The sequence below is a fragment of the Arachis ipaensis genome, chromosome B1 (genome assembly GCF_059453495.1).
Source record: "Arachis ipaensis isolate K30076 ecotype BB chromosome B1, ASM5945349v1, whole genome shotgun sequence".
In the NCBI taxonomy this organism is placed as follows: Eukaryota; Viridiplantae; Streptophyta; class Magnoliopsida; order Fabales; family Fabaceae; genus Arachis; species Arachis ipaensis.
In genome coordinates, this window is record NC_142436.1 from 35141789 (window position 1) to 35165601 (window position 23813).

At 36.6% G+C, this 23813-nt stretch overlaps 1 pseudogene across 1 annotated transcript; it reads right to left on the reverse strand.

Annotated features, from left to right (window-relative positions):
• Nucleotides 1-16356: 16356 nt before the first annotated feature.
• LOC107605176 (uncharacterized) lies at nt 16357-19377 on the reverse strand (annotated as a pseudogene). The gene is made up of 10 exons (XR_015902681.1): nt 19348-19377; nt 19152-19235; nt 18960-19052; nt 18807-18863; nt 18486-18678; nt 18071-18158; nt 17819-17930; nt 17550-17646; nt 17249-17330; nt 16357-16694 (listed from the first exon to the last, which is right to left on the reverse strand). The product of XR_015902681.1 is annotated as an uncharacterized LOC107605176 (transcript).
• Nucleotides 19378-23813: the final 4436 nt, after the last annotated feature.

Below are 23813 nucleotides of genomic sequence, written 5' to 3' on the forward strand. Positions count from 1 at the left end.
GGCAGAGTAAAGCTGTTTATTGCAGAAGTGAGTGCCCCCATCACTGATTAACACTCTAGGGACACCAAACCTGCTAAAGATATGTTTCTGGAGGAACTTCAGCACTGTTTTAGTATCATTGGTGGGTGTGGCAATAGCCTCAACCCATTTTGATACATAGTCAACTGCCACCAGAATATAAGTGTTTGAGTATGATGGTGGGAAAGGTCCCATAAAGTCAATTCCCCATACATCAAACAACTCTATTTCCAAGATTCCTTGTTGAGGCATGGCGTAACCATGAGGCAGATTACCAGCTCTTTGGCAACTGTCACAATTACGTACAAACTCTCGGGAATCTTTATAGAGTGTGGGCCAATAGAAGCCACATTGGAGGACCTTGGTGGCTGTTCGCTCACCTCCGAAATGGCTCCATATTGAGATCCGTGGCAATGCCATAGGATTCTCTGTGCTTCCTCTCTGGGGACACACCTACGGATAATTCCGTCTGCACATCTCTTAAAGAGATAGGGTTCATCCCACAAGTAGTACTTTGCATCAGTAACTAATTTCTTCTTTTGTATTCTATTGTACTCCTTGGGTATGAACCTTGCAGCTTTATAGTTTGCAATATCGGCAAACCATGGTGCTTCCTGAATGGCAAATAGATGCTCATCAGGGAACGTCTCAGAGATCTCAAGAAAGGGGAGGGACGTCCCTTTCACTGGCTCTATCCGGGACAGATGATCAGCCACTTGGTTCTCTGTCCCTTTTCTGTCTCTTATTTCTATATCAAACTCTTGCAGAAGCAATACCCATCTGATGAGCCTGGGTTTTGAATCCTGCTTTGTGAGTAGATATTTAAGAGCAGCATGGTCAGTATACACAATCACTTTTGATCCTACTAAGTATGATCTGAACTTGTCAATGGCGTAAACCACTGCAAGTAGTTCTTTTTCTGTGGTTGTGTAATTTTTCTGGGCATCATTTAAAACGCGACTGGCATAATAAATGACATGCAGAAGCTTGTCATGCCTCTGTCCCAATACTGCACCAATGGCATGATCACTGGCATCACACATTAACTCAAATGGCAATGTCCAGTCTGGTGCAGAAATGACTGGTGCTGTGACCAGCTTAGCTTTCAGCGTTTCAAACGCCTGCAGGCATGCTGTGTCAAACACAAATGGCGTGTCAGCAGCTAGCAGATTGCTTAGATGTTTTGCGATTTTTGAAAAATCCTTTATAAACCTCCTATAGAATCCTGCATGCCCCAGAAAGCTTCTGATTGCCTTAACATTGGCAGGTGGTGGTAATTTTTCAATTACCTCTATTTTTGCTTGATCCACCTCTATTCCCTTGTTTGAGATTTTATGCCCAAGAACAATTTCTTCAGTCACCATGAAGTGACACTTTTCCCAGTTTAAAACTAGGTTGGTTTCTTGGCATCTTTTCAGAACAAGTTTCAGGTGATCAAGACAGGAGCTGAATGAGTCTCCATATACTGAGAAGTCATCCATGAAGACTTCCAGAAATTTTTCCACCATATCAGAGAAAATAGAGAGCATGCATCTCTGGAAGGTTGCAGGTGCATTGCATAGCCCAAAGGGCATCCTTCTATAGGCAAACACTCCGGATGGACATGTGAATGCTGTTTTCTCTTGATCCTGGGGATCTACTGCAATCTGGTTATAGCCTGAGTAGCCATCCAAAAAGCAGTAATAATCATGACCTGCTAGTCTCTCTAGCATCTGGTCTATGAATGGTAAAGGAAAATGATCCTTTCTGGTGGCTGTATTGAGCCTTCTGTAGTCAATACACATGCGCCACCCTATAACTGTTCTTGTAGGAACCAGTTCATTTTTTTCATTATGAATCACTGTCATGCCTCCCTTTTTTGGGACGACTTGAACAGGGCTCACCCAGGGGCTATCAGAAATGGGATAAATAATCCCAGCCTCTAGTAATTTGGTGACCTCTTTCTGCACCACTTCCTTCATGGTTGGATTTAGCCGCCTCTGTGGTTGAACCACTGGTTTGGCATTATCCTCCAATAGGATTTTGTGCATGCATCTAGCTGGGCTTATGCCCTTAAGGTCACCTATGGACCACCCAAGAGCTGTCTTGTGTATCCTTAGCACTTGAATAAGTGCTTCCTCTTCCTGTGAATTTAAAGCAGAGCTTATGATCACTGGAAAGGTGTCACCTTCTCCTAGAAATGCATATTTCAAGGATGGTGGCAGTGGCTTGAGCTCTGGTTTAGGAGGTTTTTCCTCTTTCAGAAGAAAGTTCAGAGGCTCTTTCATGTCCCCTGAATCCTCCAAATCAGGCTGAACATCTTTAAAGATGTCTTCCAACTCTGATTCGAGACTCTCAGCCATGTTGATCTCTTCTACTAAAGAGTCAATAAGGTCAACTTTCATGCAGTCTGTTGATGTGTCTGGATGCTGCATGGCTTTGACAGCGTTCAACTTGAACTCGTCATCGTTGACTCTCAGGGTTATTTCCCCCTGTTGGACGTCAATGAGGGATCGTCCAGTTGCTAGGAAGGGTCTTCCTAGAATGAGAGTAGCACTCTTGTGCTCCTCCATTTCCAGCACAACAAAGTCAGTAGGAAAGGCGAATGGCCCAACTCTGACAATCATGTCCTCAATCACGCCTGATGGGTATTTAGTGGAACCATCAGCAAGTTGGAGACATATCCGGGTTGGTTTAACTTCATCAGTTAAGCCAAGCTTCCTGATAGTGGATGTAGGTATTAGGTTGATGCTTGCCCCAAGATCGCATAAGGCTGTCTTGGTGCAATCACCTTCCAATATGCATGGTATCAGAAAACTCCCAAGGTCTTTAAGCTTTTCAGGAGAGCTTTTCAGAATGACTGCACTGCATTCTTCAGTGAAGAGAACTCTTTCTGTTTCTCTCCACTCCTTTTTATGACTCAAGATCTCTTTCATGAACTTGGCATAAGAAGGTATTTGCTCAAGTGCCTCTGCAAATGGAATCTTTATTTCAAGAGTCCTTAGATAATCTGCAAAGCGAGCAAATTGCTTATCCTGCTCCTCTTTCCGGAGTTTTTGAGGATAAGGTATCTTGGCTTTATAATCCTCAACCTTAGTGGTTAAAGAAGCCTTTTTAGAGGGGTTGTTATCAGCACTTGTGTGTGTCTGATCCCTCACTGGCAATTGAGTGCCAGAGTCAGAAGCTGGAGTGACGTTAGACGTCAGCTCACTGTCTGTTCCTGGCGCCTGAACGCCAGAAATGTGCCCATTTTGGGCGTTCAGCGCTGGATTCTGCCCTATTTGGGCGTTCAACGCCAGATTCTTGCCCATTTCTGGCGTTGAACGCCAATCCTGCCTTGTTTCTGGCGCTAAACGCCAGTTTTGGGCATGGTCTGGGCGTTCAGCGCCAGCCTTCCACCCATTTTCTGGCGTTTTAGTGCCAGAATTATTTTTCCCTGGGCTCTTACTGTCCTCAGGGGAATCTTTGGTGGGTCGCTCATTTCTTGAATTTTTGATGCCTTGAGGTGGGGTATTTAATGTTTTCCCACTTCTTAATTGAACTGCTTGGCATTCTTCTGCTATTTGCCTTGATAGCTACTGCTTTGTTTGCTTAAACTTTTCGTCCATATGTATATTAGCTATCCTTGTCTCCTGTAGCCTGTCTTTGAATTCAGCTAGCTGCTTTGTTAGAAAATCTAATTGCTGATTGAATTCAGCAGCTTGTTTTACAGTACTGAATTCAGCAGTTACTGTTTTAACCTCTTCATTCATGGAAGGGTTGCTGCTTAGATACAGATGCTGATTCCTGGCAACTGTATCAATGAGCTCTTGAGCCTCTTCAATTGTCTTTCTCATATGGATAGATCCACCAGCTGAGTAATCTAAAGACATCTGAGCTCCTTCTGCAAGCCCATAGTAGAAGATGTCTAACTGAACCCACTCTGAAAATATTTCAGAGGGGCATTTTCGTAGCATCTCTCTGTATCTCTCCCAGGCATCATAAAGAGATTCATTATCTCCTTGTTTAAAGCCTTGGATGTCCAGCCTCAGCTGTGTCATCCTTTTTGGAGGGAAATATTGATTCAGGAATTTTTCTGTCAGCTGTTTCCATGTCCTTATGCTGGCCTTAGGTTGGTTATTCAACCACCTCTTAGCTTGATCTTTTACAGCAAATGGAAACAGTAATAGTCTGTAGACATCCTGATCTATTTCCTTATCATGTACTGTGTCAGCAATTTGTAAAAATTATGCCAGAAACTCTGTAGGTTCTTCCTGTGGAAGACCGGAATACTGGCAACTTTGCTGCACCATGATAATGAGCTGAGGATTCAACTCAAAGCTACTAACTCCAATGGAGGGTATGCATATGCTACTCCCATATGAAGCAGTAGAGGGGTTAGAATATGACCCCAGAGTCCTCCTGGACTGTTCATTTCCACTTATGTCCATGATGGATATATGGATATAACTTGGACTGATTTATCTTTTTATTTATTTTATTTTATAAGAAGTAAATACTTAAATAAAATAAAATAACTAAAAAGAATTTGAATTTTGAAATAAAAATTTTTTTTTGTTCGTAAAAAAAAATAAAAATTAATTAGTTAAAAAAAAAGAAATTTTTGAAAAAGAGGGAAGATATTTTCGAAAATTAGAGAGAGAGAGTTAGTTAGGTAGTTTTGAAAAAGTTAAGAAACAAACAAAAAGTTAGTTAGTTAGTTGAAATAAATTTTGAAAAGATAAGAAGTTAGGAAGTTAGAAAATATATTTTGAAAAGATATTTTTTTTTTGAATTTAGTGAGGAGAGAGAAAAACAATAAGATAGTACAAGATTTAAAATTTTTAGATCTAATGCTCCTTGTTTTCGAAAAATTTGGAGGGAAAACACCAAGGAACACCAAACTTAAAAATTTTAAGATCAAGACACAAGGAAAACTCAAGAACACTTTGAAGACTCACAAGAACACAAGAACATGAAGAAAGAACACCAAACTTAAAATTTTTAGAAAACCAAACCAAAATTTTCGAAAACCAAAGGGAAATCAACAAGAAAACACCAAACTTTAAGTTTGGCACAAAATTTAATAGAGAAAATATTATTTATGAAAAAGAAGGTTTTGAAAAGAGTATAAAAGACTCTAACCCAATTACCAAGAACACAGATTAACGCTCTAGCCAAATGAGTTATGGGACTTTCAAAAAATTTTAAGAAAGATTATTTTTGAAAACACCAAACTTAAAGTTTGGCACAGGATTTAATAGAAAAATTATTTTTGAAAAAGGTTTTAAAAAAATATGATAGCCAATTATCATGAACATAAACACCACGTTCTAAATAACCGAGCTATAAGTTTAAAGTATTTTAACAAGGGATAAATAATAAAAGACTCTAAACCAAAAAAAGAAAGATTTTTCCTAATCTAAGCAACAAAATAATCCGTCAGTTGTTCAAACACGAACAATCCCCGGCAACGGCGCCAAAAACTTGGTGCACGAATTGTGAATCACACTTTTCACAACGCGTACTACTAACCAGCAAGTGCACTGGGTCGTCCAAGTAATACCTTACGTGAGTAAGGGTCGAATCCCACGGAGATTGTTGGTTTGAAGCAATCTATGGTTATCTTGTAGATCTTAGTCAGGAAGTTAATTATGTTAATCAGTTGAATTGTGAATAAACAGTAGAGCATAGACTAAAGGTTACTTGTTGTGCAGTAATGGAGAATATGTTGGAGTTTTGGAGATGCTTTGTCTTCTGAATCTCTGCTTTCCTCTGTCTTCTAATTCACGCACGCACGTCCTCCTATGGCAAGCTGTGTGTTGGTGGATCACCGTTGTCAATGGCTACCTTCCTTCCTTCCAGTGAAAACTACGCTCACGCGCTCTGTCACAGCACGGCTAATCACCGGTTGGTTCTCGATCCGGTTGGAATAGGGTTTACTATCCTTTTGCGTCTGTCACTAACGCCCAGCCTTCAGGAGTTTGAAGCTCGTCACAGTCATTCAATCCTTGAATCCTACTCAGAATACCACAGACAAGGTTTAGACTTTCCGGATTCTCATGAATGCCGCCATCAGTTCTAGCTTATACCACGGAGATTCTGATTAAGGAATCTAAGAGATACTCATTCAATCGAATATAGAACGGAGGTGGTTGTCAGGCACACGTTCGTGGTTTGAGGAAGGTGATGAATGTCACAGATCATCACCTTCATCACAGTTAAGCGCGAATGAACATCTTAGATAGGAACAAGCGTGTTTGAATGGAAAACAGAAATACTTGCATTAATTCATCGAGACACAGCAGAGCTCCTCACCCCCAACAATGGGGTTTAGAGACTCATGCCGTCAGAGAATACAAAGTTTTGATCTGAAATGTCATGAGATCCTAAATAAGTCTCTAAAAGTTGTTTAAATACTAAACTAGTAGCCTAGGTTTACAGAAATTGGAGAAACTATGATGGATGATGCAGAAATTCACTTCTGGGGCCCACTTCTGTGTGCTGGGGCCCACTTGGTGTGTGCTGGGGCTGAGACTTAAGCAATCCACGTGCAGAGGCCATTTGTGGAGTTGAACGCCAGTTTTTATGCCAGTTTGGGCGTTCAACTCCAGTTTTTGATCCTTTTCTGGCGCTGGACGCCAGAATTGGGCAGAGAACTGGCGTTGAACGCCAGTTTGCGTCGTCTATACTTGTGCAAAGTATGGACTATTATATATTTCTGGAAAGCCCTGGATGTCTAGTTTCCAATGCAATTGGAAGCATGCCATTTCGAGTTCTGTAGCTCCAGAAAATCCAATTTGAGTGCAGGGAGGTCAGAATCCAACAGCATTAGCAGTCCTTTTTCAGCCTGAATCAGATTTTTGCTCAGCTCCTTCAATTTCAGTCAGAAAAATACCTGAAATTACAGAAAAATACACAACTCATAGTAAAGTCCAGAAATATGAATTTTTCCTAAAAACTACTAGAAATAGACTAAAAACTAACTAAAACATACTCTAAACTATATGAAATTATCCCCAAAAAGCGTATAAAATACCCGCTCATCACCATCCAACATCAAATTCATTAAATCAAACTCAAAATTGCAAAACTATGTATATATTGACAGAGGAAATTAAAATATAAGAAAGTGTAGAACAAGTAGTGCAATAAAAGAAAAAATTAAGGAATACTTACAATGGAAATAGCTAGAATCTAAGATCAAAATTGGAAAATGTAAACTTGAAGTATACACCCTAATTAAACTCTAAAGAAATTTAGAGAAAACCTAAGCTAAACTACCCTAAAAACTATCTAAGTGTATTGTATGAAGTATGGTATCAATGTGTGTTGCTAGCATCTCCCTTTTATGCTTCAGCACTTTAGAAATGGGCCTGGAAACTCCCAAATTCGCGAGCCACATGACTTTTTAATGAGGTCACGTGCAGGAACTTATGCGTACGTACAAGTGTGTGCATACGCACACATGCTGATTTCCTCTTGTGCGTACACACAGGGTGTTGTGCGTACACACATATTGCTGTGTGCTTCTCCTTTGTTTTCTTCATGTTTTCTCCCAATTACACGCTTTTCTTCCACTCTTATCAAGCCATTCCAACCTATTATACCTGAAATCACTCATAAAAAATATCAAGGCATCGAATGGAATAAAAGTGGAATAAAATTGATCAAATTACGCACAAAATAGCATGTTTTCACAATTGGACATAATTTAGAGAGAAAACACAAAAGCATGATATTTAGATGAAGAAATGTGGGTTTATATGATGAAATCCACTCAATTCAATCCAAAATTTTTCGTCAAATATGGATTCATCAATTCCTCCACACTTAAACGATAGCATGTCCTCGTGTTAATCACAATCAAAGGAGAAGGGTAAAAGGGCAAGCAACTTATTTAATGCACTATCTACATACATGCAACTATGCTAATTGCAATCTATCTATATCTATACTATGGTTCTCTATTAAGTTTGGCAAAAACAAACAGTAGAATTCCAATCCAAAATAAATTCTTAGGGTTAAGGCAAGAAAATATAGCAATATGGCCAATGTCCAAAGATTTTATTTGAAGTTTACAAAATATTAATTCAACAACTTGCAAGAAGATACAAGATAAGAGAAGGAATCATAGAATTGAGTGATCGAACCCCTCACCAGATGTGTATTCACTCTAATCCCTCATATTAATTGCATGCTTTTATGATTTCTTCTTAATTATGCTTTGTAGTTGAAAACATGCTTCTTAAGCCTTAAAGATGTTAATTTTTAATTCTCTTTTATTACCATTCGATGTCGTGATATTTTGTTGAGTAATTTTAGGATTTATAGGGCAAGAATGGATTGGAAGATGGAATGGAAGTATGCAAAAGTGGAAGGAACATGAAGAATTGAAGTTTTGAGGATTTGGTATGACCCGCACAAAGCTCAACTTGCGCGTACGCATGACATGAAGCGCGTGATTTTCTTAGAATTGCATGTGCCAGTGATTTTTGCACCTCTCTTAGGCTCAAATCAACTTAATTCTAAATGGAGAAAGGCCAAAAATTAAAGGGGGAATTGACATACACGGGCCTACACACATTTTCTTAATTTTGAGCTAATTTTTGTTCTTAAGTTTCTAGAGAGAGAAACTCTTCCTTCTCTCTAGGGTTTTAGTGCATTTTGATTACAGTTTATTTTGATTCCTAGTTTGGATCTTGTTGAATTTCTTTGTTGCTTTAATTATAGTTTCTCTAGCTTAATTTTACTTAGAAACTTTGTTAGCTACTTTCTCTTAGTTTGTTAGTTTATGGATCTTGTTAATTTTGAATTTCTATTAATGCATTAAAGTTTTCATGGTTTATATGTGTTAATTGTGTTGTGATCATTGCTCATTATTAGTGGATAGATTTAATTGTGCTTAATTTTCTCAATTACATGATGTTATTTTTGCTTGCTCACCAAGTGTTTGATAGAATGTTTATTTTGAACATGGAGTAGATTTTCTTTCTTGGCTTGGGGGTTGAGTAATTGGGTATCCTTGAGTTGTTAATGTCTAATTCTAGTTGGTAACTGAGGGTTCTTAATTGGTTTGTTTTCCACTAACGCTAGTCTTTCACTAAGTCAAATTAGTGAATTGGCTAGGACTTGTGGATTGAAATTAATTATGCTTACTTGACTTTCCTTCATTGTTAGAGAATGACTTAGTAGGAATACTCTTGCTAATTACCATATTTGTGGTTAATAACAAGGATAGGAAGCCTAGTTCTCATCCCTATCCAAGGCTCTTTAGATTAATTGATTGCCATCCCTTTTCGTTGACTTTAATTTCTTAGCTCTTTTACCTTAATTTCGTATTTCTTAGTTACATACCATTTTATTCTGATCAGCTTAGTTACATGCTTGTTAGATAGTCAATTACTTGTTTGGTATTCCTAATTGTCACATTTTACTTGTTAATTGTTATTTGTTTTAGGATTCTAGTCACTTTACTTTTTCCGCAAGCAATTCAAAACCCCCAAATTTCCTAATTAATGATGTGCACTCAATTGCAAGTCCTAGGAAAAATGACCCGGGATCCTACTCCCGATAATTGATTTGATTCTTGTGACACTCATCTAAACTTTGATTGAGAGTTACTTGTCAGTTTAGACTATATTGCGACATTCGAGTTTGAAAACCTTTGGATTTTCTAGACCGATATCTATCCTCCATCAGTTTCCCTAATTGATAATCTATGTAACCGCTAATTATACTGCTGGTCATAATTGTTCTCCATGTGTGATTGTTTGTTTGAGTGTCTGATTACTTGTGATTGTGATTTATTGGTTCGGACTTATTGTAGAGTGTGGTGGCTTGTAAGAGATCGACTTTATGATTGTTTGAATGTTGAATGAATTTTGGTCGGAGGCCTTGATTGAATGAGTTCTAATGCTTGATATATATATATATATTGACGTGAAATTGGGATGGACATTGTTGATGGCTTGGAATGAGGGAAATTGGGTAGCCTATGCTGGGTCGTATATTTAATTAGTATGTTGTATATTATTGAGAAAAAGATTTATGTTTGGTGAATTAATGAGTAAAGAACTGGATGGAGTAAAGTAATGAAATAAATGGTTAGGAAAAAGATTCATAGGATGAGCAATGATCACTATGGTAAACCAAACTTTCTTAAATATATCATTTTATGACAATTCTGAAACCTCTCTACTGAGTCAGTGTGGTTAGGTTCCTATTCCCTACAATCTTATATTTTTTTAGGAAAATAGATGAAGAAGGCAAGCTTTGGATTACTTCTGTATCCTTAGATTGGATTTGTATTTGGTTATTATTTTTTCTCACCATTATTATTATATCTCGTAAAGAGGGATATGAGTTGTAATTATACATGTATGTAATATTAACATGTTACTTGTATAAGTTATTCTTGTGAATGTAATAGTGTTGTATGACGATTTGTATATATGTATGTACGTATAAAAGAAAAATATTTCCAATTTTTCAAAAAAAAAAAAGCCTAGGAGGATTTTTCAGGTGAAGGCTCCTACTTATTACTGATATATCATCGTAATATCCTCGTTATCAGAGTGACACAGCTAGAAGCGTGACATTCTGGTAGTGAGAGTATTACTACAGGATGGTGGTTTCGTCCCACCCATAGAGAAGACAGTGGCTTTGTCTCACTCACGGATTAATAAGGATGTTAAATGTCTTAGTGATAGTGGAGAGTCATGATAAATTATAACTTATGAAATTGGTTAAGATAGTAATTATAACTGATGATGATGATTATGTGGGATGATGGTTTGGTTGATGATGATTATGATGAATGATGACTATTGGTTGGCAAGGATGTGAGTTTTGTCTCGCTTGCATGATTGTGATTGAGATATGACTACTGAATTGGCAAGGATGTGGATTTTGTCTCGTTTGCGTTGTTGATAAGGCACCTGCGTCTGCCTAGGATGGTGGTTTTGTCTCGCTTGCTAAGTACTGCGATGTGGATGTAAGAATAGTGGTTTTATCTCGCCCACATTCTCTTTGATTGCAAGTAGAAAGGTACTCTCCTTCATTTTATATAGCATAGCCTCATAGGGGAAGGTGGTAAGGCACTCTCCCTCGATTTATTTTCCCTGGTGATACCTCCAGGAGAAGGTAGAAAGACACACTCCATCGATTATATTCTTCCTAGGGATGCGTAATAGAGAGATGATGTTTGGGTTAGCTACCAGATGTGTCGGGTTTAGCAGTATAACCGATATGTGAGCTCATGGTCAATAACACAGTCAAGTATCATATGCATTTGTTTGAATTGTTTGGGTGTATATTTTATTGCTGTGGTGTGCTTATGTGTTTTACCTGATTACGTGCTATGTCTTAAATGCTTTCTATGTGCTTGCTTATGTATTTTGATTGTTTGATTTGATTGTGTTTGCTGGTACACAGAGGTGATGGAGATTGAGGTAGATTGACTTCAGATTGCCCTTAGGCTAGTTTGTGTGTTGAATGTATAAGAAAAAGATATGGTAGTTTATTGGATAGAAAACCCTTAGGTGTGTCTTTGACCCCTAAAGAAAAGACTTAAAGATTATTGTGCTTTTTGTGAATCACATATGACTAAGGAACCTTTAAATATGAAATTATATATATAAGTGACAATATTTGAAAATAAAGAAAATAAAGACCGCAAGCTTTTCTGAGATGTGCATTGACTAAGTGCATTTAGTTCTATTACATTTGTGGCATTCCCTTCTCCGACAGAAGATCGTATGGTTTGGTTCTCACCCCTTACATCCAGTATTTTTCAGAAAAATAGACGAAGAAGGCAAGAATTGGGCGTATGTTATTTGTTTTATTATGTTAGATGTTCCCTCGCCTTTGTTATTGTTAATTTACATCTTATAAAGATGGATAGGAATTGTAATTATATATTTTTATATTTTATTTGCGTAAACTACTCTAAATAAAAGTGCGGTCATGAATTGTGATGTATTTTATGTATATTTGTGTGAATTATTCTTAGAAGGAAATAAAGTGTATAAAAAAATACATACCGGTTATTCAAAGAAAAGTCAATAAGGATTGCAGGTAAAGACTCCTACTCTATATAAATATATATGGATATGTCATGGTAATATCCTTGCTATTAGAGTGGCACAACCGAAAGCGTGATATTCTAATGGTGACAGTGTTACACGTAGGAATCTTGAATAGAGGATCTCACTGATTGAGAAACTTCTACCAATTGAGAAATGTAAAATCTGGTCAAATCAAAATATGGGCGAAAATAGTTAAAAAATTTAGTAATTGAAATTCAATCATTTAAATATGATATTTAGACTCAGTGAATTTTTCTGAGTCAAAAAACATAATTTTCTGTGTAAAAATACACATTAAAAATTTGACCGGCAATATTGGCTGAGATCTGTCCGATACTGCAGTTGAGAAAATTAATTCTGGATGAGAAATATTAAAAGGTTAAAATTTGCAATTGAGATGGTAAAAATAGTTAAAACGCACATTAAAATGCTAATCTTAATGGTTTTGGCCTAAAATTGGGTCAAACAGACCATATAAGTGAACAAGGCCCAAGTTAGACCCAAGACCCAACATATATAAATACTAGTTATGAGCATTTCAGCTCATTTACCCAAGAGAATGAGAGAGAGGCGGATAGAGAGATGAGAGTAAGAAACCCTAACTTCCCAAACTTCAAATTACCATAACTTTCTCTTCGGAGCTTTGATTGACGAGCCGTGTGCGGCCACGCGAAACTTGTCTTTTCCTCTTCGATTCTATCTAGGTATTGTAGCGAGTATTCCATTGTCCTCTGTCCAGTTTTGTTTTCCCCTTCAATTCAAATTTTTGGTTAAGTGTAAGTTGAGATATTGTGATTTTGGTTGTTTAAGAGTGCTCTAGTATGAGCTAATGGTGAGTTTCATCACAAATTTCTATGGGTTAAGGTAAGAAACCTCAAAACCCTTGTGATTTATCAAATTTATGAACCCTAGGTTGACATATGTATGATATTGGTTGTGTTAGAGTTGTTGCATGAATTTTTTGTGCTCTTGAAAACTTGAATTGGATTATGGAACTCCTTGGTGAGCTTGGAAGTGGAGATTCAACTGTGGGTGTCTTTGTGAAAGAGGCTCAAGTGTGGGTGTGAACTACCGTCAACAAGGTATAGTTTAAGTTTCATTTAAGTATCGTGTAGTGTGATAAGAATTCCTAGGCTAGATGCCCCTAGGATTAGGTTTGTATTGTACAAATGTTGGTATTAATATATATAGTTGATATGTTGTGGAAATTAATGACTGGATTGAGAATTCTGTGAATTTTCATGTTTAGTGTGTTGGGAACTTTGATGATTTTGATAATGATTATTGATTTGTGGAATATGCATTGAAATTGTGAATTTGGGCCGGAGACCGTGAATTTTGGGCCAGAGGCTAAGAAAAGGTAAGGACAATAAGTGATGATTGAATTGTGTGATAATGTATAAGATTGAATGAAGAATTGGTATGGAACGTATGAGAATTTGATTGATTGATGAAATAGTGAAAAATGAGGTTTTTGAAATGTGGAATGGATGTATTTGAGTTGGAATGTGTAGATGGAGTAGGTTTGGATTTGGTTGTGTGTGAATATGTGACTTGAGTTAGTTTGGGTTCATTTTGTTGGTTGAAAATGATTGATACTTGTGAACCATTGGAAAACTTTGTAAATTCTATTTTTAGATAAAAACCAATTTTTGACCAAATTCGATGGTCCGTAACTCGATCCTCAGAGTTGGAAATTCTCCAAAACTAGATTTTCATTTATCGATATTTCCAACAATTCAAGAATGGTTGAAAAAGATATTTTGTGGAAAAAAGTTATGAGGTTTTGAAAATTGGACTGAAAAACTTATTTCTGCAACATATCAGATTTTCTGTTTTCTGATATGGATGCGTACGCGGCCTTTGACATGCGTATGTGGGCATTGGCCTCTGCGTATGCGGACACTGCATGCGTACACAGAATGGTTTAAAATTGGGGTCATGCGTACGCAGCAGCAGGACCATGCATGCGTATGTGCAACCTCCAGATTTTGCAAAAGTGTATTTTTAAGCTTTTTAATCATTTCTTTAGCCTTTTAAACCTTTATAAACCCCGATAAGAGTCTAAAGCCGATGTATTTGAGGATAGAGAAGTTAAGGAATGAGACCTAATAAGTTGAGTTAGTGAATCGAAGGAAAATGAGTAAAATGTGAGATGATGCAGAATGACATGAATACGGTGAATGAGTATAATAAAGAAAGATAAGTTATGATTTGATACTAAATTATGAGAATGATGTTGATAATGAGAAAGGACCATGAATTAGTTGAGATTAAGTATGACGGGAAGGGTTATGACAAAGAGAAAAATGACGGATATGGATTACGATTGAGTATAATGAGAATGATGATGAAAATTAGCGAAATAAAGGATGAGTCTAAGTTATTGATAATTGGAGAATGATGATGGGTTTGGGAGGTTGAAGATTCCCTCTGAGTTATATGTTATATACGTGAGTGAAGATTTTGATGAAATTGTGATTGAGAAGTGTGACAGGCACTATTACCCGAAGTGAATAGGCAAGTTGAGGTAGAGGATTCCCTCTCTGATGTTGTGATTATGGTTAAAGAGACAATAAGAATTGTGTAGTGAGGACGGTGGTGTTATCCCACTCACGTAAAGGCGAGTTGAGATTAAGGATTCTCTCACTTGCTATGATAAACAAGTTGAGGTCGAGGATTCCCTCTCTTGTTGTGGTGGACAAGCTTGAGGTTGAGGATTCCCTCACTTGTCGCACCAGAGGGTTGAACATAAGGTCGAGGACTCCCTTCGGATTAAATCTTGTGATTATTAATTTGAATTCTGGTTATGTTTGATGATTTGAATTGAAATTAGTTTTGGATTGATGTGATGAGGATGATGGCTTTGTCCCGCTCACGAATAGATAAGTTGAGATTGAGAATTCTCTTTCTTGCTGTGGTAGACAAGTTGAGGTTGAGGATTCCCTCTCTTGTTACGGTTGGCAAGCGGGGTTGAGGATTCCCTTTCTTGCTACATCAGAAAATTGAATGGAGAAGGTCGAGAATTCCCTTCAATTTGATTCCTGGTTGTGATGTGAATGAGTTAGGTTGAGGATTCCCTATGTTTCATCACAGTCTCTCTCTGAATAGGAGGTTGAGGATTCCCTTCGTATTGAGAGAGATATCCGGGTTAGCTACCGGACATGTCGGGTTTGGCTGTATAGCCGACGGATGAGCTCATTGGCCATAGGATATGCATACATCATTTGCATATGTTTGATTTGATAGGATTTGCTTAATTGTATCGTTTGCCTAATTGTATACCTTATATGACTAAATGCTACTTGCCTTATTACATGCCTTACTTGTCTATTACTTTTTTGCATTGTTTGTGTTTGTACAACTGAGAGGTCCCTCTAACTGGTGTTGGTTGACGCTAAGGATTGTCCTTGTTGAAATGAGATGATGAGATGATTCGAGCTCCCTAGGTAGACGTAGTGAAGTGGGTTCACTTGCTCCAGGTGAAGATATGAGGTATTGATATAGAATTACTGAAACGACTAGCTGGTGTTGGTTTTGGTTATGATTTTGTTTTAAAGTGGAAGCTGGAAAGTTTGGATAGTTGGAAAAGATACGAAATTAAAGTAGACTTAGTATCCCCCAAGACAGTTGCCTAAGTTATGGATTATTGAGAATCTAGGATGAATAATTGATGAAAGGGAGATTAGGATGCTTAGTGAGTTCTTATTATAGTGCATTGTATTTATTTGACACTTTTACCGTATTGGGAACCCATAGGTCAGGAGTTCTTATTCCGTATATATTCTTTTTTTTTTTCAAATGCACACTACAAGGTTTTTGTTTATTTGTGGCAGTTTTTTTCTTATTTGTGAAGGTTTATAACCCCCACTAAATGGTTTGTGGGGATTTTTAAAACCCCCAAAATTTGAGCTGCCACGAGGTCTTTTGTGGGGGGTTTTTAAAAACCTCCACAATCTATTCAGTGGGGTTTCCTGTGTGTTTAGTAGGAGTTTTATATTGAACTTTTGTGACATTTTTAAATCACTTTTGTGGCAGTTTAAAACTCCCACAAATTGACTTTTCAATATAACACAAATTAACTATTTTGTGAGATTTTCAAACCTCCACAAACCTTGTAGTTATTTATTTTTAATTTCAAATAATTCATTAATCTCATCTCATTTATATATTCTTAATTAAAAATTTATTTTTTACTATCAAATTTAAAAACTAAATTTTTTATAACACAATTTCCCAATATAAGATAATTCTAAATATAAAAAAAAAAATTCTCAACGTCAACTCTAAATATCTCAACTACTGAACTTTCTAAATGCACATTAAGAAAAGGTTCGTTACAAGAAATAATAAAATTTAGTTTAATAATGATGATTATTATACTTAAACAGAGACAAATTTTATTTGTTAATATTGATTATAACACACAGCCAAGGAATTACATATTGAAACTAATAAAATAGAATTTGAAAATTTGCACTAATCAAGATTGTTCTAACAAATTTTCCAAATATAGATTTACTAAGTATCTTCCAGTGGACAAAACATGAAGTTGTTTCTCGCTTGGTTCGTATTTTTCCTTCCGAAGCTGATAGCAGTGTGTTACTGCTGAAATTGTATAACCTTGTCCTTCAATATTCATCAGCACAAATCAAACATGTCATTGGCCATGATAAAAGTTGATGAGGATAAAAAAAGGAAGGTCTATCTTTAAACCATAACACTATGAAAGCATGAATGCCCTATATTGAATAGCTAAGTTCTTCAATATGCAATTTTTTCCCTTTTGAGGAAGTAGACAAGATGCTGGAGAAAAACCATGTGTAATATTCTGAGTTATATGACACATTATGATTATGAGTACTAAATGACAAACTGTAATCCTATGAAATCACACACACATAATCGTAAAATACAAAATGACAATCAAAGTGTTTTGGATAAATCAAATTTTCTCAATCACTACATCAATAAAAAAAAGGAATCTGATAAGTATAGAAGAAGCTACAAGACTGGAAATTGAATTGTACAAATTACAAATAGATCATTGAAATGCAAAAAATACTGTGAGTCTTTGACCAATCAAATTGCATCAAATCACATAAAATTACATTAATCATAATAATTTAAGCTTAGAAATTAAGATACCGAGGGATAGATAGACCTTAAAAATCAAGAACCACCTTTCATCTTTCACAACAAGCACACCAGCCATAATATCACTATGTCCAGAAATAAATTTGGTAGCTGAGTGCATAACAATATCTGCAGGGAACAATAAAGAGTTAAAGCTTTTCATTTTATCTCATCCAATATCTATTTCTACTCAACAAAAATGGAGTAAATATTAGGATAAGAATAGAGTATCAAGTGACTAAAACATAAAATACAAGAAAAGTGAGAGAATATGTTTATTGCCATTGCCTTATAATGCTTATACCGTCAAATAATAGTAATAAAAAAAATTAATAATAATGCTTATACCTGCTCCAAGTTCTAATGGCCAAGACAACACAAGTGACATTATACTATTATCCACCAACACCAGAGCACCATGGGCATGAGCCATCTCAGATATTTTCTGTGAATGAACTAATAAAGGGTAAAAATATCATTATTGTGAGAAGCAACCACCAAAGAATATTCCATAGTCAAAGCCAAAATCATGATTATAAAGGACTTCATAGTTGATAACAGCAAAAAACTTTAGGTAACAACACTAAAAATTCAGAACTTTACATTCAGCATCATACTCGAATATCAATAATTTGTAGTCGAGGATTGGTTGGGCTCTCAAGCCACACAAGCTTAGTACGGGGTCCAATAGCAGATGCAACCTCATTAAGATCAGTTGTATTTACCCGTCTGCAAACATAAGAATTCAACTACAATTAGTAATTGGTCTTTTACTTCATGGAACAAACAAACTTGATTGGTTTATTGCCATAATTAATTACTAGTTATGGAAAAAAAATGAACAAGCATAACTGACAAGTTAGACTAACTTGACCACAATGCCATTCTTTGGAATTACTCAGGACAGCAACCTGTCTGTTCCAACGTATAGATCATCTCCAGCAACAATTTTCTCACCTACACTATAATATATTATCAGCGCCAAATATCAGAAAATATATTTTTTGCATCAAAAAGGGGGAAAAAGAACAGTCCTTTGAGAATTCATGGGTTTCAGTCCCATAGTGCATTAATCAGTAAGTTTTCCAAATGAATCCAACAAACGAATAATCTAGGGAAAATAACAATAGTGATGACACTGCACTGCATGAGTGAATGCATGAAGAGACTCCAAAGCATGAAGCTACTTATATTCTTAAATACTCAGTGATGAATCTAATCTAAATTTCACAACTAAAAATGACAAAAAACCAGATTATAGCACAATGAAGAAAGAAAAGGCACCAGCTTGAACAAGATGAAAAACAGCACTCAGAGCAGCCATTCCAGTGGCGAAGCATAAGGATCTATCCACCTTATCAAGTTTTGCCAACAAACTGAGAACACAGCATCCAAGGTAAAACATGGTGAGAAAAGAAAACATTAATGCCACAATATTGGAGTTCTTCCAGCAACATTCCAAGTTCCAATTGTTACCCTGCAGAAAAAAAAATGAACCATGCTCAAGATGCATATTTCATTGATTACTGAACTGAATGTTGATTATGCAATGCATGATTATCATCACCACATACCTCACTTCCTTAGAATTTATGTACTGAGCACGAAGTGTTTCTGATTTCCCTCTTCTGTGTCTTGTCTTGTTTCCTTTGCAAGCTGCATCTGAATCACAAATATCAAATCAAAGATTAGGATTAATTTCTATGCAAACCATGACAAGATGCTATCAATTTTTGTAACCAATAAGAGAATTATTGCCTGATGATAATTGACTTTGGAATATGCATTGGTTCCCTTGAGTTCTAGGTGGATTATCTTGGAGCATTCGAGTTCTTGAATCCTTAACAGAACCTGAAACAAGAAGAGAAATCAATCAAAGTTAAAAAAAAAGAAACAAAAAGCAATGAATACAATAATGATTGTAGTAGTAGTTAAACTCCAAATGCAAACCATCATCCTCTCAGTTTCGGTTTCAGTTTTAGCATCAACTTCATCTTCACTAAAATCATTGGCCTTAGGCTTAATATTCAGCCACTTTTTCATCACAATGGAAGGTCAAAAGGCCTGCTACAACAAAATGAAAAACCATGAAATCTAATCGCATAATTAAGTGTTAAAGAATCATGTTAATTATCAATTTAATTACCTCTGAATGTTTTCCTCTCTTTGCCTTCATATTGGTCCGTGGAAATCGTGACGGTTCATTCCTTGGTAACGGCGCCAAAGCCTTAATACGCACGTTCATAATCTTAGTTCTTTGTCACAACTTCGCACAACTAACCAGCAAGTGCACTGGGTCGTCCAAGTAATAAACCTTATGTGAGTAAGGGTCGATCCCACGGATATTGTCGGCTTGAAGCAAGCTATGGTCACCTTGCAAATCTCAGTCAGGCGGATTCAATTGATTGTGGAGATTTAATAATTAAAAGATAAATAAAACATAAATTAAAGATAGAGATACTTATGTAATTCATTGGTGAGAATTTCAGATAAGCGTATGAAGATGCTTGTTCCTCCTAAAACTCTGCTTTCCTCTTGTCTTCATCCAGTCATTCATACTCCTTTCTATGGAAAGCTGTATGTTAGGCCTCACCGTTGTCAATGGCTACATCCTGTCCTCTCAGTGAAAATGGTCCAATGCACTGTCACTACATGGCTAATCATCTATCGATTCTCGATCATACTGGAATAGGATCCATTGATCCTTTTGCGTCTGTCACTACGCCCAGCACTCGCAAGTTTGAAGCTCGTCACAGCCATCCCTTCCCAGATCCTACTCGAAATACCACAGACAAGGTTTAGACTTTTCGGATCTCAAGAATGGCCGTCCATGGATTCTAACTTATACCACGAAGACTCTGATTAAGGAATATCAGAGATACTCATTCAATCTTAGGTAGAACGGAAGTGGTTGTTAGGCACGCGATCATAGGTTGGGAATGATGATGACTGTCACGATAATCACATTCATATTGAGGTGCGAATGAATATCTTAGAATCGGAATAAGCTTGAATTGAATAGAAAAACAATAGTACTTTGTATTAATTCATGAGGAACAGCAGAGCTCCACACCTTAATCTATGGTGTGTAGAAACTCTACCGTTGAAAATACATAAGAACAAGGTCCAGGCATGGCCGAATGGCCAGCCCCCATAAAGGTCTAAGATAGCATAAAACTGATCAAAGATGATCCGAAGATGTAAATACAATAGTAAAAAGTCCTATTTATATCAGACTAGTTACTAGGGTTTACAGAAATAAGTAAATGATGCAGAAATCTACTTCTGGGACCCACTTGGTGTGTGCTTGGGCTGAGCATTGAGCTTTACACGTGTAGAGGCTTCTCTTGGAGTTGAACGCCAGTTTATAACCTGTTTCTGGCGTTTAACTCCACCTTGCAACCTGTTTCTGGCGTTTAACTCCATAATGCAACATGGAACTGGTGTTGAACGCCAGTTTGCGTCGACTAAACTCAGGAAAAGTATGGACTATTAGATATTGCTGGAAAGCCCTAGATGTCTACTTTCCAACGCAATTGAGAGCATGCCATTTGGAGTTCTGTAGCTCCAGAAATTTCACTTTGAGTTCAGGAAGGTCAGAATCCAACAGCATCTGCAGTCCTTCTTCAACCTCTGAATCTGATTTTTGCTCAAGTCCCTCAATTTCAGCCAGAAAATACCTGAAATCACAGAAAAACATACAAACTCATAGTAAAGTCCAGAAATGTGATTTTTATTTAAAAACTAATAAAAATATACTAAAAACTAACTAAATCATACTAAAAACTATGTAAAAACAATGCCGAAAAGCGTATAAATTATTCGCTCATCACAACACCAAACTTAAATTGTTGCTTGTCCCCAAGCAACTGAAAATCAAATAGGATAAAAAGAAGATAATATACTATAAATTCCAAAATATCAATGAAACTTAGCTCCAACTAGATGAGCGGGACTAGTAGCTTTTTGCCTCTTGAATAGTTTTGGCATCTCACTTTATCCATTGAAATTCAGAATGATTGGCATCTATAGGAACTTAGAATTTAGATAATGTTATTGATTCTCTTAGTTCAGTATGTTGATTCTTGAACACAGTTACTTAATGAGTCTTGGTCGTGGCCCTAAGCACTTTGTTTTCCAGTATTACCACCGGATACATAAATGTCACAGACACATAACTGGGTGAACCTTTTCAGATTGTGACTCAGCTTTGCTAAAGTCCCCAATTAGAGGTGTCCAGGGTTCTTAAGCACACTCTGTTTTTGCTTTGGACCTTGACTTTAACCGCTCAGTCTCAGGTTTTCACTTGACACCTTCACGCCACAAGCACATGGTTAGGGACAGCTTGGTTCAGCCGCTTAGGCCAGGATTTTATTCCTTTAGGCCCTCCAATCCACTGATGCTCAAAGCCTTGGATCCTTTTTATTTACCCTTGCCTTTTGGTTTTAAGGGCTATTGGCTTTTTGCTCTTGCCTTTTGGTTTAAAGAGCTTTTGGCTTTTTCTGCTTGCTTTTTCTTTTTCTTTCTCTCTTTTCTTTTTTTTTTTCGCCATTTTTCTTTTCTCTTTTTTTTTCTGCAAGCTTTTGTATTCACTGCTTTTTCTTGCTTCAAGAATTAATTTTTTTTATTTTTCAGATCATCAAATAACATTTCTCCTTTTTTCCTTATTCTTCAAGAGCCAACATATTTAACATTCATAAACAACAAATTCAAAAGACATATGCACTGTTCAAGCATTCATTCAGAAAACAAAAAGTATTGTCACCACATCAAAATAATTAAACTAGTTTCAAGGATGAATTCAAAACCATGTGCTTCTTGTTCTTTTTGTTTTTAGAACATTTTTCATTTAAGAGAGGTGATGGATTCATAGGACATTCATAGCTTTAAGACATAGACACTTAGACACTAATGATCAATAGTAAAGACACAAACATAAATAAACATAAAGCATAGTAAAAAAAACAGAGAAAAATAAGAACAAGGAGATTAAGGAATGGGTCCACCTTAGTGAGGGTGGCGTCTTCCTCTTCTTGAAGAACCAATGGTGCTTTTAAGCTCCTCAATGTCTCTTCCTTGCTTTGTTGCTCCTCCCTCATAGCTCTTTGATCTTCTCTAATCTCATGAAGGATGATAGAGTGCCCTTGGTGTTCCATCCTTAGTTGTCCCATTGACGTTAAGATTTTTGCCAGTAAAGAATTTCATAAAAACAGTCGCGTTGTAGATATAGTCTCTAAACCGACAGAAATCCCTTCGTACAAACGTTTTGGTTGTCACAAGTAACAAACCCCTTTGAAATTGATAACCGAGTAATCAAACCTCGGGTCATCTTCTCAAGGAATTGCAGGGAGGTATGTTCTTATTATTGGTTATGAGTTTGTAAATTGGGGTTTAGGAAGTAAGGTGGGAATATGTTATATGACAAATAAAATAAAATAATAATAATAAAATAGACTCTTGGCAAGGTATGAGAAATTGGAAGTCCAGATTTAGTTATCCTTATCAACAATAATGAAAGTTGAATCTTAATTTCACTTAGTTAACCTCTGCTATAACAAGGGAAGGTCAAGTGACTAATTAGTTAGATCTTTTGAATCCTAGTTAATTCCTAAGAAAAGATTGGGATTATTGAAGATCAATTCAATTGGCAAGATAACAATTAACAATTATGCTGTTGAATTGGATAACTCCTGAGTTACTGATTTCTTAACCAAAACCAAAAGGAAAAGAGTAAATCTACTGGAATAAAAATGTCTTCAGATGGGAAGCAGTAATCATGTAAATAAAAAAAAGCAGTCATGAATTGAAATACCTCAAATAACATTAATTAAGAAAATTATATATAACATGGAAGAGTTCATAAATTATATAAAAATAAAGAACCTGGGATTGAGAGTCACTCCTAAAACTAAGAGAAGTCCTAAATCCTAATCCTGTGAGAGAGGAGAGAATCTCTCTCTCTAAAAACTACATCTACTCCTAAAATTGTGAATATGAGAGCCTCTTTATGAATGGATGCATTCCTCCACTTTATAGCCTCTAATCTGTGTTTTCTGGGCCGCAAACTGGGTCAGAAACAGCCCAGAATTTGCTGGTTGCGAATTCAAATACGCTGATTTTTGTCACTGCGACGCGGCCGCATGGAGCACGCGGTCACGTCGCCTAGCATTAGGAAAACTATGGCATATTATATATCAAATCGAAGCTCCAGAGTTAGCTTTCCAACACAACTGGAACCGCGTCGTTTGGACCTCTGTAGCTAAAGTTATAGCTGTTTGAGTGCGAAGAGGTCAGGCTGGACAGCTTAGCAGTTTCTCCAACTTCTTGTATTCCTTCCACTTTTGCATGCTTCCTTTCCATCCTCTGAGCCATTCCTGCCCTGTAATCTCTGAAATCACTTAACACACATATCAAGGCATCTAATGGTAATAAGAGAGGATTAAAACATAGGGAACTTAAGGCCAAAGAAGCATGTTTTCAATCAAAGCACATAATTAGGAAGGCAAATGTAAAACCGTGCAAATAGTATGAATAAGTGGGTAAAGAGTAGATAAAAACCACCCAATTGAGCACAAGATAAACCATAAAATAGTGGTTTATCACCCATGTTGG